The sequence below is a fragment of the Bidens hawaiensis genome, unplaced genomic scaffold, assembly GCF_021521415.1.
Source record: "Bidens hawaiensis isolate Kalapana, Puna unplaced genomic scaffold, B.hawaiensis_p1.1 tig00047505_1, whole genome shotgun sequence".
Taxonomy (NCBI): domain Eukaryota; kingdom Viridiplantae; phylum Streptophyta; class Magnoliopsida; order Asterales; family Asteraceae; genus Bidens; species Bidens hawaiensis.
This window is the reverse complement of record NW_027498491.1, coordinates 17964-33197: the sequence shown is the minus strand read 5'-3', so window position 1 is coordinate 33197 and position 15234 is coordinate 17964. Positions and strand designations below refer to the sequence as shown.

General features: G+C 36.1%; 1 pseudogene across 1 annotated transcript; it reads right to left on the bottom strand.

Moving 5' to 3' along the window:
- Positions 1–4103: 4103 nt before the first annotated feature.
- LOC143597036 (leucine-rich repeat protein 2-like) lies at positions 4104–14374 on the bottom strand (annotated as a pseudogene). The gene is made up of 7 exons (XR_013146820.1): positions 14130–14374; positions 13917–14049; positions 13784–13854; positions 12973–13116; positions 12826–12897; positions 12666–12737; positions 4104–4371 (listed from the first exon to the last, which is right to left on the bottom strand). The product of XR_013146820.1 is annotated as a leucine-rich repeat protein 2-like (transcript).
- Positions 14375–15234: the final 860 nt, after the last annotated feature.

Here is a 15234-nt window from a genome sequence, read left to right as displayed (position 1 = left end):
CAAATCCAACTCAAAATCTTCTACTACAACACCATTTTAACATCATATCAATGTAGGGTTCTAAGAAACGTGGCTCGGGTTCAAAGAAAACCCAAACCCGACCAAAGGTTCGACAAAATCTAGGCGAACTGACGAGATTTCGGTTACAAGACGAACCTAACACAACTCAACCATTCCAAAGACAACCTTCCCAACAACAACCTTATACACAACATTTTCAACCGTCCCAAAACCAACAACCTTCCCAACAACAACGTTATTATCAACCGTCATAAAACTAATCCTTTCAATCGTACCAAAACCAACCTTGTATTCCAGTTTTTTCTACCCAAAAGTATCCAAATAATGCTTTTCAGATGTTTCAATCTCAACCATCTCAAATGTCCATCGATCCCCTAGACGATAACGATGTTATATATCAATTTACAAGTGCTTTTCGTCACGAAGCGGAAACTTTGGATGAAGATGAACCCGCGGAGGAGGAGACGCATCAAAAAAATATTAGGCGTTGGTTGCCCGATGAGGAGGTCGCATTGACCAAGGCTTATTTACATTGCTCCGAATCAAAAAAACACTCAAACCAACAAAAAAAATATGCGTTATGGAGACGTATTAATGAACATTTCTCGAAACTTCCCGGCGCAACCGTACGAAATAAGGATCAAATGATTGCCAAGTGGGGAGATTTGAATCGAAAAATGTCAAAATTTAATGCTTGTTAGGTCCAATTGGTAACGTTTTTTGTTTATTTATTTTATAATCTATTACTTTATTTTTACAACTTGATATATATATATATTTTTTTCTAAATGTTTTGTAGTCCCGAGATCTACAGAGCGGAGCGAGCGAGGCGACTATCATAAAGGACGCTTTGCCCGATTATGTCGAAGTTTTCAAATGTAGGGCTTTTCCCCACTTGGAAGCGTGGGAGATTGCGAGACGTCACGCGAAGTGGGAAACGATTCCCTTGGTAGATTTGAACGGACAGACGACTCCAAGGAAGAAAGGATCTTCTTCAAAAAGATCAAAAACTTCCGAGTCCGTGGACTACACAACGTCTACCAACGGCTTGTCATGCAACATGCCGAGCATGAACTTGAACGAGGAACCCGGAGACAATCCCGACGATCCTGACGAAGACACACCCACACCCACACGGCCGAATCGCAAGAAAAGTGGGGAATCGTCAAGGCTTGGAAAGGAAGCGGTGGCCGAAAACTTCGTCGTGCTAAGTTGGCGGAAATGGCCGAGACGAAGGAGCGAAAGAAATAAGCGCATATTTTAAAAATGAAACGTGAGGAGACGTATATCAACCATTTGAATGAAAACCAAAAAAACGCCGATCTAACTTTTCTCCTACAACCGCATGAACATCTTGAGGAACCCTTTAAATCGATCCTACTTCAACGCAAACGCGAGATATGCGACAAGTGGGGTTGGGAAGGGCCGAAGGGTTTTTTTTTGTCGGTTTTTTTAATTTAGTTATCTTTATTTAATGTAATCTTGTTTTATTTTTTATTTAACGTAATATTGTTTTATTTTTATTTATTTTAGTATTTATTAAAAAAAACAAAAATCCATCACACCACACCACCACCCCTACTAAAATCCATCACATGTGATGGATTTTGGGTTGGTGATGTGGCACACCACCATTGGATGTGGTGTGTGAGGAAAATCGAACCACCCCCTCCCCTAGGGATGTTCATGGTTCGGTACAAAACCGCGAAACCGCCCAAACCGGTCATCGGTTTGGTTTCACGGTTAGTTTTCTTTCTTAATTTTCGGTAGGTTGGTTTCAACATTTTCAAACCGTAACAAACGGTTTGGTTTACGGTTTATACCTAAAACCAACCGTATAAACCGGACCGGACCGTATGATTTAGTTTTATATATTGTCTAAATATATTATATTATATATGTATGTGTATACAAATATACTAATAGAAACAATTAAATAAAAATTATTATTGCTTATAACAAACGCATTAAATATAAATACTACCAGTAAATATAAAAAAATGTGGGCTAAGCTCAATTTAAAACGCAAAAGACTTTTATTTGTATTTCAAATTTTCTAATGAGAACCCATAAATCAATTGTTGCAACGGTATTTGTTAAATTTTGTAAATTATAAAGAGCTATATAATTACATATCATAAATTATTTTGGGCATTGTGTATAAAACCTCAACAAACCCAAACCGTGAAACCAAACCGGAACCAAACCGTTACTAACGGTTCGGTTTGGTTCGGTTTAAACATTCAACGATTTGGTTTTGGTTTACGAATATAAAAAACCGTAACAAACGGTTTGGTTACGGTTTGACGTAAAAACCGTGAAAACCGGACTGTGAACACCCCTACCCTCCCCCTTGAGGGTTAAAGTGAAGTTCCATAAATTGGCCCTTCAAGATCAGTTTCGTAAGCAACTTAAACGCTTACAAAGGAGTTGTAGCCTAGTGATTAAAGTGAAGTTCCTCACAAACGATGAGAGCAAGTCACATAGTAGACAAGAAAATGATGTAATAATGTATTGTTAAAAAAACTCAAATGCTCGAACAGGAAATTACACCAGTAGAATTAAACACGATATGGGATAGGTTGATAGGGTACATCGGCTACGGAAAATAAGTTATCGACTAAAATACTTTTGGTTGAGACTTGAGTTCAATATTCTTTTAAAATAGTTACCCATTATAAAATTGCATATAAGTTAAAAATAACAATTTTATGTAGTTTGTTATAATCAACCATTATATATTCGTATATTCTGGTATCCTACTTAATATCTTATTTTATAACTATAATATCTTGTTATTCATCGCTCTTTCTTAGATTGTTATCAGAGTTCATCTTTATTTATGACTTTCCTCTAAAAACACAATATATTCTTTGTGAAAGATCGCATTTCTCTTTTGTCGTGACATCGGAAGCGAAACTCCAAATGCAAATGAGACATGTGTTAAGAGGCATTTGATGTCTCTTTTGCGTTGAAAATTCTAACTTATCGTGTTTCTGTTTGATGGTGAACGTGTAAGATAGCCTACTATCATGGGGAAAGTTAATGTACAAATTAAATTAACGTACTAATTGTGAGAATCAAGTAGTATAATTATGTAATTACATCGTAGGGTAATTACACTACACTATAATTTTACTATGTTGTATATATAATTACACTACTTGATTCTCACAGTTAACATGTTATTTAATTTGTATTTGATCTAAACCCCTACCATCATAGTATCGTTAGTAAATTTCCATCAAATTCATAATTAGTTCTAAATATTAGCATATAAAATCTCTCATATAGTGGCATAACACCAAATCATTTTAAATTTTTGTAGTTAATTTGCTTACATATTTAATTATTATTATGTGTGCTTTTTTCTAAATCTTATAGTCATTGCATATTATTGAATTTGAATTGAGATAAGTTAATACGGACAAACATAATACTACTATATAGGTTAAATGTCAAAATAATAAGCAAGTATCACGAACATTTACAAAATCAAAAAATAACATACGGAATTTGAGAAGTCAATGTGTGACCGACCAGGTAACTTGTTAGAGATTTTTGTCTCTTAGAGAGGAAGTTCCGAGTTTAAACCTCCCCAATGTAAATGTTACCTCCCAAAAAGCCCAGCACATAAAAGGGCAGGCTAAAACAACCGCCCAAGTTAGGGAAAGACCTTCTCCCCTATAAATACAAGATGTCTCCTTCTCCAGCAGACAGTTCTTCACCACTTCCAAACTGAGTGCATCACGGTTACCCTTTGATCGATTACTTGATTTATCGATTTCAGGTGCTAATCTCTCAAGATTTGAGGCTTGAACGCAATTTAGGGTTTAATGTTCCTCTTTTCTCTGGAACTCACTTTTCTCTCTTGTTTGTTTGTCATCAGTCGTCTATTATGTTACTTGACACCATGCAGCCATAAAATGGAACACGAAGAGAGATTCATTGCCATTTCATAATTCTGGCATAACTAAACCAACATTATGTTTCTTTCATTGTAATGTCGTTTGCTTCATAATGTCATAGCACTAAACCATCCATACATGTTAAACAATCCTAATGGAAATATATTCGATATCTGCTTTAAATAATGTGAAAAACATAATCATAAACATGTGGAAGTGTAGATCTAAGAAAAACATGCATACTTATATATCATATCAGGTACACTTAGATGAATTCGACACACAATGACACAATAAAATATCCAACCTGTAACATATTGATCTAATTGCTTAATATTGGTTGCAATGACAAACCAAGCACAACATTTCAGTAATTTAGCATCCAAAATCGTAAGAGACGAGTCCTTGTAGCTCTGGTCCATTTAGTCTGTTGTTTTCAAAACTGTCAAAAACAAAAACCAAACTATTAACTCCCCATTTTTTAGTTTAAACGTGATCGAAACCAATGAACCAAAAATTGTAAAGGTACAAACTTTAATCAAGTATAGCGTGACATATATTAACACAAATGCATTAACATCAAATCCCGCTAATTGATTTATTCAAATAATTGAAATATTCTAGAATCAATGTTTAGTCAAAGTTGTTGTAACTTCCATGTATATCTCTTTGTTAGCTCCTGGAATTGTGCACATCTTCCTATATGTACACAATGTATCTATTGAATAGAATTTATGTTTTCCATTATCTTTATATGGTAATCAGAGCCAGAAACACTCTCACGAGTACCCTAGCCGATCCAATTTTTTTTCTTTCTTCCATCATTCATCAATGGCTTCCTCAAACACCATTATCACCATTACTGCCTCTACTCACTTTAACATCACCCTCACCTCTCAAAACTTTTCTGTTTGGAGACGCCATGTGCAATCAACCCTCATCGGCCTTGACCTCGACAACTTCATCACCGGCACTACTCCTGCTCCGCCACAAACCGACCCGACTTATACAACCTGGTTTCGTCAAGACCAGGTCATCTTTAGTGCCCTTCTTGGATCTTGCTCCAATGATATCCAACCCCTAATTGCATCGGCCTCCACTGCCAAAGATGCGTGGGACCGGTTAACATCCTCTTTTGCAAACAAATCACGCTCCCGAATATCTCCCTAAAATCTAAACTTGCAACGAACCCTAAGGGCGCTAGATCTGTTGCTGAGTTTCTCAATGAGATGCGCGCCATTGCCGACGAATTGGCTCTTGTTCAAAGTCCCGTCACCGAGGAGGACCTTATGGTTCATGTTCTCACCCAACTTGGTGACGAATACACCTCCATAGCTGCTGCGCTTAAGGTACGGGAAACCTCGGTCTCCTATCCGGAACTTTTTGACAAACTTGTGGACTTTGAACGATCGTTGAAACCGGCCGACCCAGTTAACCCCGTCATTGCTACGGCGAATGCAACCCAAAGACAACAAGTTCGGCACCATTTCCGCCATTCCGATCTTCAAAACCGGAATGCCCAAACGTCGTTACCCGCCTCATCCCAGCGACCATCTCGGTCTAACAGGTTTCAACCGGGTCCATCTGGTAATCGTACAAATCAGTTTTGCAACTTTTGTAACATCCCGGGTCACGGCACTCGTGACTGCCGGAAGCTCGCCAGGTTTCTAAAAGATAATCAGATCACCTTCAACAATCACTCGTCCAACCCTGTTGCCAATGCCGTCACCTCTACTCCGGGATCTCAAATGTGGATGATGGACAGTGGTGCCTCGCATCATCTCACTTCTTGTCCAGCCACACTCTCCTCTGTTTCGGAATATGGCGGTCCCGATGAAATCGTTCTAGGTGATGGTACGGGTCTCCTATATCTTGTGACAACCGCCAAAAATTAGACTAATCTGGTAATTATATTAACCGAAATCGTGTATTAATTAGTAAGGTAAATATATAGGAATAATATGTTTAGCCAAAGTTTTTGATTTTAGTTGAATATTAATATATGGAATCCGAAAAAGTTCAATTTTGTCGTGTAGCTGACACTGTACAGATTGACACCGTGTAATATCTCAAAACGGATAAATTCATAAACGTGTCAAGATGACCTCGAAAAATAAAATTTTATGTTAGGATATTAGAGATAGTGTATAAACTTAATTTTAGAAGGTTCGAATCGCGAAAATTAGAAAATAAGTAACCGAAAGCCAGTAGAGGACACCGTAAGAGCCCGACATTAAGTTTTTCAGAAAATTATGTTTTTAGGCAGACATTGACTGTAATCTAATTTCGCTCAAAGTCTGATAAAAATTATTAGAAACGGAAGTCGTTTGACTAGATAAATTACGAGATACGTTAAACATTAATACCTAGTTATTAGCACATGCCATAATTCAAATCACCTCTCCCTCTCCCTCTCCCTCTCCCTCTCCCATCTCTCTCGGCCTCCACACACACACAATCCAACCCCACCTCCAAACCCACCAATAAGAAACACACCTGTAGTTATGCAATGATTACCTAGAAGCTTCAATATGGACACATGCACACTCTACCATCCAACTCACTACCCTATACCCCTCTCTTCCTCCCTTTATATAACCGGCCACCCCATCACCTTCCTACCATCTCACATTTTCAAACTTTTACACACACAACAATTGATTAGGAGGTATTTGGTGGAGGTTTAAGCATATTACAAGAAGTAGGAAGCCAAAGGAAGGATTATAGCCAACCCAAAGACACATTATCACCACCATAGGCACCAAATCCGAAACCCAAGGTAACCCACTTCAAAGATTTGTGTATACTAGTTGTTATTTGATGTTTAAGGTTTGATTCTAGTATGTTTGGTAGTATACATGCAAGCATGATATGGATATATGCATGTATGTATGTAGCCGTGAGTTTATATAGGAATGCATAAGATGGGTTTTGTTGATTATAGGACTTGATATGGTTACATTTTTAGCTTGTATAGATTGTCCATATGGATGTTACTTGAGTTTGTTTAACAAATGAGTTTAAGTATTGTTTTAATATTGGAAGTAAATGTGAAAATGGTCAAAAGATTGGAAATGGATTATGGATAAAAACACTCATTAGAACCATGGGTTTTGATTTTGGCATTTGATTGAAGTTATAAGTTGTTAAATGGTAAAATGGTTAAAGAAGAAAGGTAATTTTGAAAACCCACATACTTGATTACTTGAAAAATTTGTAAGTAATAATAATAATGGTGTTGAAAGAATCTTGGAAAAGGGTTGACAAAAGTGTAGGGATTTGACTTTGATGGAAAGTCACTTACACATGCAAGTAATACAAAATTTGATTTTTATCATAAAGCTCATACTTGTTTTATATGGATTGAAAATGACAAACTAAGTGATTGAATGGGACATATGGAAAGGAATGAAATCTACTAGAAGTACTAGGATGCATGAAACATAATAACTTAGATAAACAAGAGTTCGTGTTAAACTTACTAATAAATGAAACTTTATAAGTTGTACAAGATGTTTTGCAAAATGATTTGATAAGTGAACATAGTCTTGTGTGGATGATTAAAGACTTGTGGTTAGGATTACTTTAGTAAACTCCATTGTAAAGATTGTTAGTATGATAATAAGGTTATGAAAAATTGCTACTTACTAATAATAGAAACTTTATTGTTAAAGAAATCAAGAATGTGTTTGTTAAAGGATAATTATGGGATGAAATAAGATGTTACTATGGATTAGTAAGATCTGGAAATTTTGGTACATAAACACCTTGTAGAGATTGAAGAAATAACATGTATATTGAATAGTTGAAAACTTAAGCTAATGCTTGAACATGTGTAGTTAAAAATTTGTTTTATGTGCATACTTGATGCTAGATGATCAAACATGTATATGATGATATATTATTTGTTATTATGTGTATATTTGCTGTACCAAATGGTTTGGTTTTGACATTGTGACTTAAATAGCTTGTCGGTGACTTTAACGATCGGAAAGTTCGACTTTTAAGGTGAACCGACATGAGTTTTTGGAACTGAATTAAAACAGCTCCTAAAGTCATAATATTCTTATATTTAACATAAGTTAAAGTATAAGAAAAGTCAAGAATAGCAAAACTTAAATCAACACGGTTCGTGTCGCGAAAACCGACACGAAAACGTTAAAAATTGGCATTTTTAAGAAATTGGAAATAAAATAAAAACAAAAACATTTTTATTGAAAAACCAATAAAACTTGACTAAAAACCATATAAAAAGTGTTTAGATAATTTAAAACTAAAAGTTTCATAAAAAGGGCAACCGGTTCGTTTTTAAGCTCAAAACCGTCGAAACCGGCAAAACCGACAAACCGATTATAATAGAGTCAAAATTTTAAATAAAATGATAACTTGAATTTTTCCAAAACACTCCAGCAACTAAAGGTAATAAATTTTATAAATTTTAATAATTAAATTAAATTATTAAATAAAACAATTATTAGTTGATTATTACTTGTTTATACTTTTAAGTATAGAATTATAAGATTATAAGTAGTAAACTTTGTGCGTTATGTGCTTGTTTGGATTTTTAGAATAAGAATATATATATTTAACGAACGTGTACTAATGTAGGAACGAGCGTTTATTCAAAAAACCTGAAATCAAAGATGAGTTCTTCCTCGGAAAAGCATATTGTATATCTATATTCGTATTTATATATATATGTTTTGAAAACGCATTATACTACAAATTGTCGTTATTGTGGGATGAATCAATTTGGTTAAATAACTGTTAACCGGACGGCGGGCACAGAAATGTTGGTAGATCTATCGGGGTGACGCCCCCCACTTCCATTCGCGTTGGGTTAAAAGTGGGAATATTTTGAGTATGGTACGTTTCGAGTTATCAAATTGGTAGTCATACACGCGTTGTATTCGTAGCTAGTCTACAACTAACGCTTTTTGTGCTTAAAGGTAAAATGCGGGTTTCGTTATTATGTGTACCGTGTTTGATCGGTCTTTAATTGGGAGTATAATGGCCGTACACCATTATATTCATGTGTTGTTTATATATAAATTGTTTATATTTATATAATAAGTTTTTCTTCTCAGGAATAACTCACCAACATTCGTGTTGACCCAAAAATTATTTAAATATGCTTTGCAGGAAAGTGAAGGTTTCGAGGTGGCATGAAAATGAGAGCGTGGGGTGTTTGAACAAAAGTGATGTGTTGTAAACCGTGCATTAGCACGTGTAGTAAACTCTGATGTTGTAAAATATTTCCTTATAATAAAAGATGATGCTTTTATTATTAATTTTTTATTATTGTTGACTATCGGCGTCTGTCATAACCCGACGAATTAAAGTTAAGACTTCCGCTGTATTAAGTTAAGGTTTTCGGGGTGTGACATATCTCATACTGGTTCAACTCAATTTTCTACTAAAACCAAACCATTATCCTTACCTAATATTTTATGTGTCCCTAACATACGCACCAATTTAATATCGGTTGCTAAACTATGTCGTACTAATCAAGTTTCTGTTGAATTTTTTCCTTTTCATTTTTTTGTGAAGGATCTCAAAACGGGTGCACCTCTCATGCGGGGGGAGAACATCCATGATGTTTACTATCTCAATCATTTAACCTCGCTTCCACAGGTTAATGCAACTACATCCGCATCACCACTCCAATGGCATCATCGACTTGGAAATCCGCGTTTTCGTATTTTTAAACTTCTTTGTAAAGACCTCGGTCTTAGTTTTAAGTCTTTGTCATGTTCTACTTTGCATTGTCAATCGTGTTCTATTAATAAATATCACAAGTTTCCATTTGGACCAAACTCCTTTGTTGCTACAAAACCATTACAGCTTCTCTATTCGGATGTTTGGGGACCCGTTCAACAATCTATTGATGGGTTCAAATATTATGTTGTGTTTGTGGATTATTACTCTAAATATGTGTGGCTTTACCCTATCAAACGCAAATCTGATGTGTCCGTTATCTTTCCACAGTTCAAACTACTAGTGGAAAAGTTTTTTCAAACACATATTATATCCATCTTCACCGACAATGGTGGTGAATATGTCGGTCTTTTACCGTTTCTCCAATCCATGGGGATCTCACATTACACCACTCCTCCGCATAACCCCGAACAGAACGGAATCGATGAGCGACGTCATCGCCGCATCGTGGAAACCGGTCTTGCCTTGTTACACTATGCCGGTTTACCACTTTCTTTTTGGTCTCATGTGTTTCAAACGGCAGTCTATCTCATTAACCGCCTTCCTACACCAATCCTTCAATCCAAATCGCCATATCAAATGCTTTATAATGCGTCACCAAATTACACAAAACTAAAAACCTTTGGATGCTTATGCTACCCGTGGCTCAAACCTTATGCTACATCCAAGCTGCAACCTCATTCCCAACCATGCATTTTCTTAGGCTACTCTACGTCTAAGTCGGCTTATAAATGTCTCGATTCGCTAACCAACCGCCTTTATCATTCCAGACACGTAGTATTTGTTGAGAATATCTTCCCATCCAAAGGGAATTCCTCCAAAACATATTCTCTACCAACCACTGATGAATTTTTTTCTAATTCTCATGCTCCACCACCTTTACTTGTGTCAACTCCAAATCCACCCAACTCCATGCATGCACCACCTTTGCATGTGTCACCTCAAATCCCTATCAACTCCACTCCATCCATCACCTCCTCCTCTAATGACCCAATCACTACAAATTTCTCTTCAACCCCATCGTCTCCTACCTCTACTCGTTCCGCCTCTACCTCGTGTGATAACTCGCCTAACTCCAATTCTGCCACCTCATCATCAGCTCCGGATACCAACTCCAACCCACCCACCTCACAAACGACTTCTTCCCCTTCATCCACACAGTCACCATCCACACCCTCCACTTTACCTCCTAGAACTAGGAAACCCAACCCCAAATATTACAATTCTCACTTTGTCAACACCACTACTGTCCATCCTATTCCTCCATCGCTCGAACCAAATACCTACCTTCAAGCATCTAAAGACCCATTATGGCGTAAGGCTATGGATGATGAATATAACGCCTTACTCCGAAATCAAACGTGGGAACTCGTTGCCCCCTCTTCTAGAAAACCGATTGGATGTAAGTGGGTTTTCCGAATTAAACGCTGACCCGATGGTAGCGTTGACAAATATAAGGCACGCCTTGTTGCCAAAGGCTTCTTACAAAGATACGGTAAGGACTATTTCGATACTTTTAGTCCGGTTACTAAACCCGTTACCATTCGAACGGTACTTGCTATCTCCTTATCTCGGGGATGGTCCTTACGTCAACTAGATGTAAACAATGTGTTTTTGCATGGGCACTTGCAAGAGGAGGTATACATGGTTCAGCCTCCCGGTTACACTCATCCACAGCTTCCGAACCATGTTTGCAAACTACAGCGGTCTTTATACGGTTTAAAGCAAGCACCGCGTGCATGGTATACGGCTCTCGCTTCCTTTTTGATTGATTCCGAGTTCACCAAATCCCATGCGGCTGCCTCACTCTTTGTCTACAATCAAAACGGTACCATGTGTTATTTTTTGGTTTATGTTGACGATGTTATCTTGACAAGCAACAACAATGGGTTTATGAATGTCTTTGTTAAGAGCCTTGCATCTAAGTTCTCGGTGATAGACTTAGGGTATCCAAGTAACTTTCTGGGAGTGGAACTCATGCCTACTACACATGGTTTGTTTTTGTCTCAACATAGACATATCCATGATTTATTAACCATGCATCACATGGATGGGGCCAAATCAGTCAACACACCCCTCTGTTCTTCTCAAGTTCTAACACTTGAAGATGGTGCTCCGAAAGTGGACCCAACACCGTATCGTAAGCTTGTAGGTTCTCTTCAGTACTTGTTTTCACACGCCCGGATATTTCTTTTGCTGTCAACAAGCTCTCACAGTTCATGCATCAACCAACTCAAACGCACTGGCAAGCTCTCAAACGCTTGCTTCGTTATCTCAAGGGAACCGTTTATCATGGCTTGTTTTTGAATAAAAAGTCTCCCTTTGAGCTCACTGCCTTTTCCGACTCTAATTGGGGAGGCGTCTCCACAGCCGGTCGCTCCACCACGGCCTACATCATCTATCTCGGTAGCAATATCATCTCTTGAAAATCTGCACGCCAAAAGTCGGTCTCTCGGTCTTCCACCGAAGCCGAATATAAAGCACTTGCAAATGCCGCCACTGAGCTTGCTTGGATTGAAAATCTACTCAAAAAACTTGGTCTCCCCGTGCGCGTGTCACCTAAACTGTATTGTGACAACACCGGAGCAACATACTTGTGTGCCAATCCCGTTTATCACTCGCGTATGAAATATATTGCATTAGATTATCATTTTGTACGTGAGAAGGTCGCGGCGGGTACTTTACGAGTTCATCACTTCAATTCAACGGATCAACTGGCGGATCCTCTTACTAAACCACTCTCTCGAGCTCCATTTTTAAGATTACGATCCAAGATTGGAGTCTCTGACGGAACCTCCATCTTGCGGGGGCGTATTAACACAAATGCATTAACATCAAATCCCGCTAATTGATTTATTCAAATAATTAAAATATTCTAGAATCAATGCTTAGTCAAAGTTGTTGTTACTTCCATGTATATCTCTTTGTTAGCTCCTGGAATTATGCACCTCTTCCTATATGTACACAATGTATCTATTAAATAGAATTTATGTTTTCCATTATCTTTATAACATATACCTTTCGATTGGAAAGCTTGTGAAAGGACCATCAACGGGTATCGTGCCACAAAGATTATTATTAGAAACATCACTACAGCCGACAAAATATCAAGTTTAAAATAATCATTCACCATCAAAGACGAAGTGGAAAGATGTTTGTATAAATCCTTAATACTTACAAAAATTTAAGATTAGAAAGAGTAGTGAGTTCCCTCGGGATGGGGCCCGAGAGCTTGTTGTTGTTTAATCGCCTGCGTTTACAACGTATAATATTAGCTTACGTGCATGTCTCTAAATAATGATAAAGAGTTTGGATTAATGCTTACAAAAATCTTAAAGACTTCAACTTAGAAAAGGATTTAGGGATTTCCCCTTGGAAATTGTTGCTATATAAATCCATGCTTATGAGGTTCTTCAAGTTTCCTAATTCTTTCGGGATCTTTCCTTCGATGTTGTTCCCGTAAAGTTCCCTGTAGTTTAAGCAAAATATTGCAATCTAGGTTCTCAATAACCAAATAAAATACATAAATACGCAAACAAAAAAACGAACATAAATGGAAACCCTTATATGAACACAAATTAATAAGTATAAAATCTTTAAGTAGATGAATCATCCATATAATATTTAATTATTTTCTATTAATGCATAAACGAACATAAATAAACAGATATAAACTAACACAAATAAATGAGCGTTCATGAAAATAAATGAACGAACGGGCATGTGTTCATGTTCGTTCATTTATTAGATAAACGAACTTCTCGTTGAACGGTTCACGAATAGTTCACCGAAAGTTTGGTTCGTTTACATGCCTACAAATAATCATATAAGCAATCCAAAACACTCTCGGAACAACTATCAAATCGCAATAAGTAGATAACTAGTTTTATTAAGCAATCGCGGTGAAAGTAAAGACTAAATTACCCTCAACCAAGGTTGCATTTTTCTAAAGAAAAGGGTCCATTTTCCCCTAAACCTTAAACTTATTTCCAACAATAACAATTTAATTAGATAATAACCCTTTTGTAAAATCACAAGCCTAAAGGTCTAAATGTCACAAGTAATAACCAATAATGACAGAAAAACTTATGATAAACACCAAATAATTAATAGATCAAAGAATTGTAACAAATTACAAGTATTGAAGATGCTTGAGTTCACCAAGCTCAGAACCCAATGACCAGTAATATTAGAGTTCCCCAAATCCCTGAAATTAAAATAAAAAAAATCTTAATAATAAATAAATAATCAAGAATCTTGAAGTCTTACAAACGAATAGCATGGTTGTTGGAGTCACAAGAAACATGGAACCAAGTACAAGGATTTACAAGTGTTGGATCCCAGCTTTGTAACACATTTTTGGGGTCTGAAAACTGGCTTCTTAGAGCATATAATGCAGTTCCTGTAACATCAACAATCAATAATTATTAACATATGAATTAAGTTCATTAAATGGAAAATGTTATACCATAATTAATTTACCTTCTAAATTGTTGCATAATATTGGAGTGAGAAATAAGAAGATTGATATAAGGACAACTGAGAAGCTAAAAGTAGACATTTTATATGAGAACTTATTTAGATTATTATTATTGTGACAATTTGTGGTTGGGAAAATGAAGAAGATGATCAGAATATTTTGTTCAAAGAAAGACAAGTGAAAATGCAGTTGGGTGGGAATAAAGGTTAAAAAGTCATATGTTTTGGTTTTGATAATGATTGATATGCTTTTCTTTTAAAAAGTTTTTTAACTTTTAGTAACACTAGAAAACTTCCGTAAATGGCTCTTCTCTTTTGTTTTTTTTAACTGTAAATTTATTTTCATTTAAAATTTTTCTATCTTTGTATTTACAAAGATTTGAATTCACCATCTTCATTTTAAAATAATGAACATTATATCACTGGACCATTAAATCATGATCCATAAATGGCACCTCAATAAGATTAATTTTTTAATCAACTCAAAAGCTCACCTAGCATAATGATATCAACGTGGTTATTTAAGTGGAGTATCTCCCAAACGGTGAGAGCAAGTCCTATAATAGACTTTAAAAAAAAGGTGTAATAATTTGTTGTTAATAAAACTTAAATTTGAACTGGAAATTACGTCCGTAGAATTGAACACGATATGAGATAGGTTGATAGGGTACATCGGTTATGGGAAAAAAGTTATCGAGTAAAATGCTTTTGGTTGAGATCTGAGTTCAGTTTTTTTTTATAATTGTTACCCAATATAATATATACAAGTTAAAAAAAGATTTTATGTAGTTTATGAATCAAGCATATATTAATATATTATAGTATCCTACTTAGCATCCTATTTTATAACTAGCACATCCTGTTATTCATGCCTTTTTGTTAGATTGTTATAACAAATCATCTTTATTGCTCATATCCACAATACTCATATTTCTGACTTCCTTTAAAAACACAACACATGCCTTGTGAAAGATCGCATTTCCCTTTTGTAATAACATCATAATAGAAACGTCCAATGTAAAACGACACATGCGTTAAACGACAATGCACACTTGACACTCCTACCATTGACGATTCTAACTTATCGTGTCTATTTGATGTTGAAATT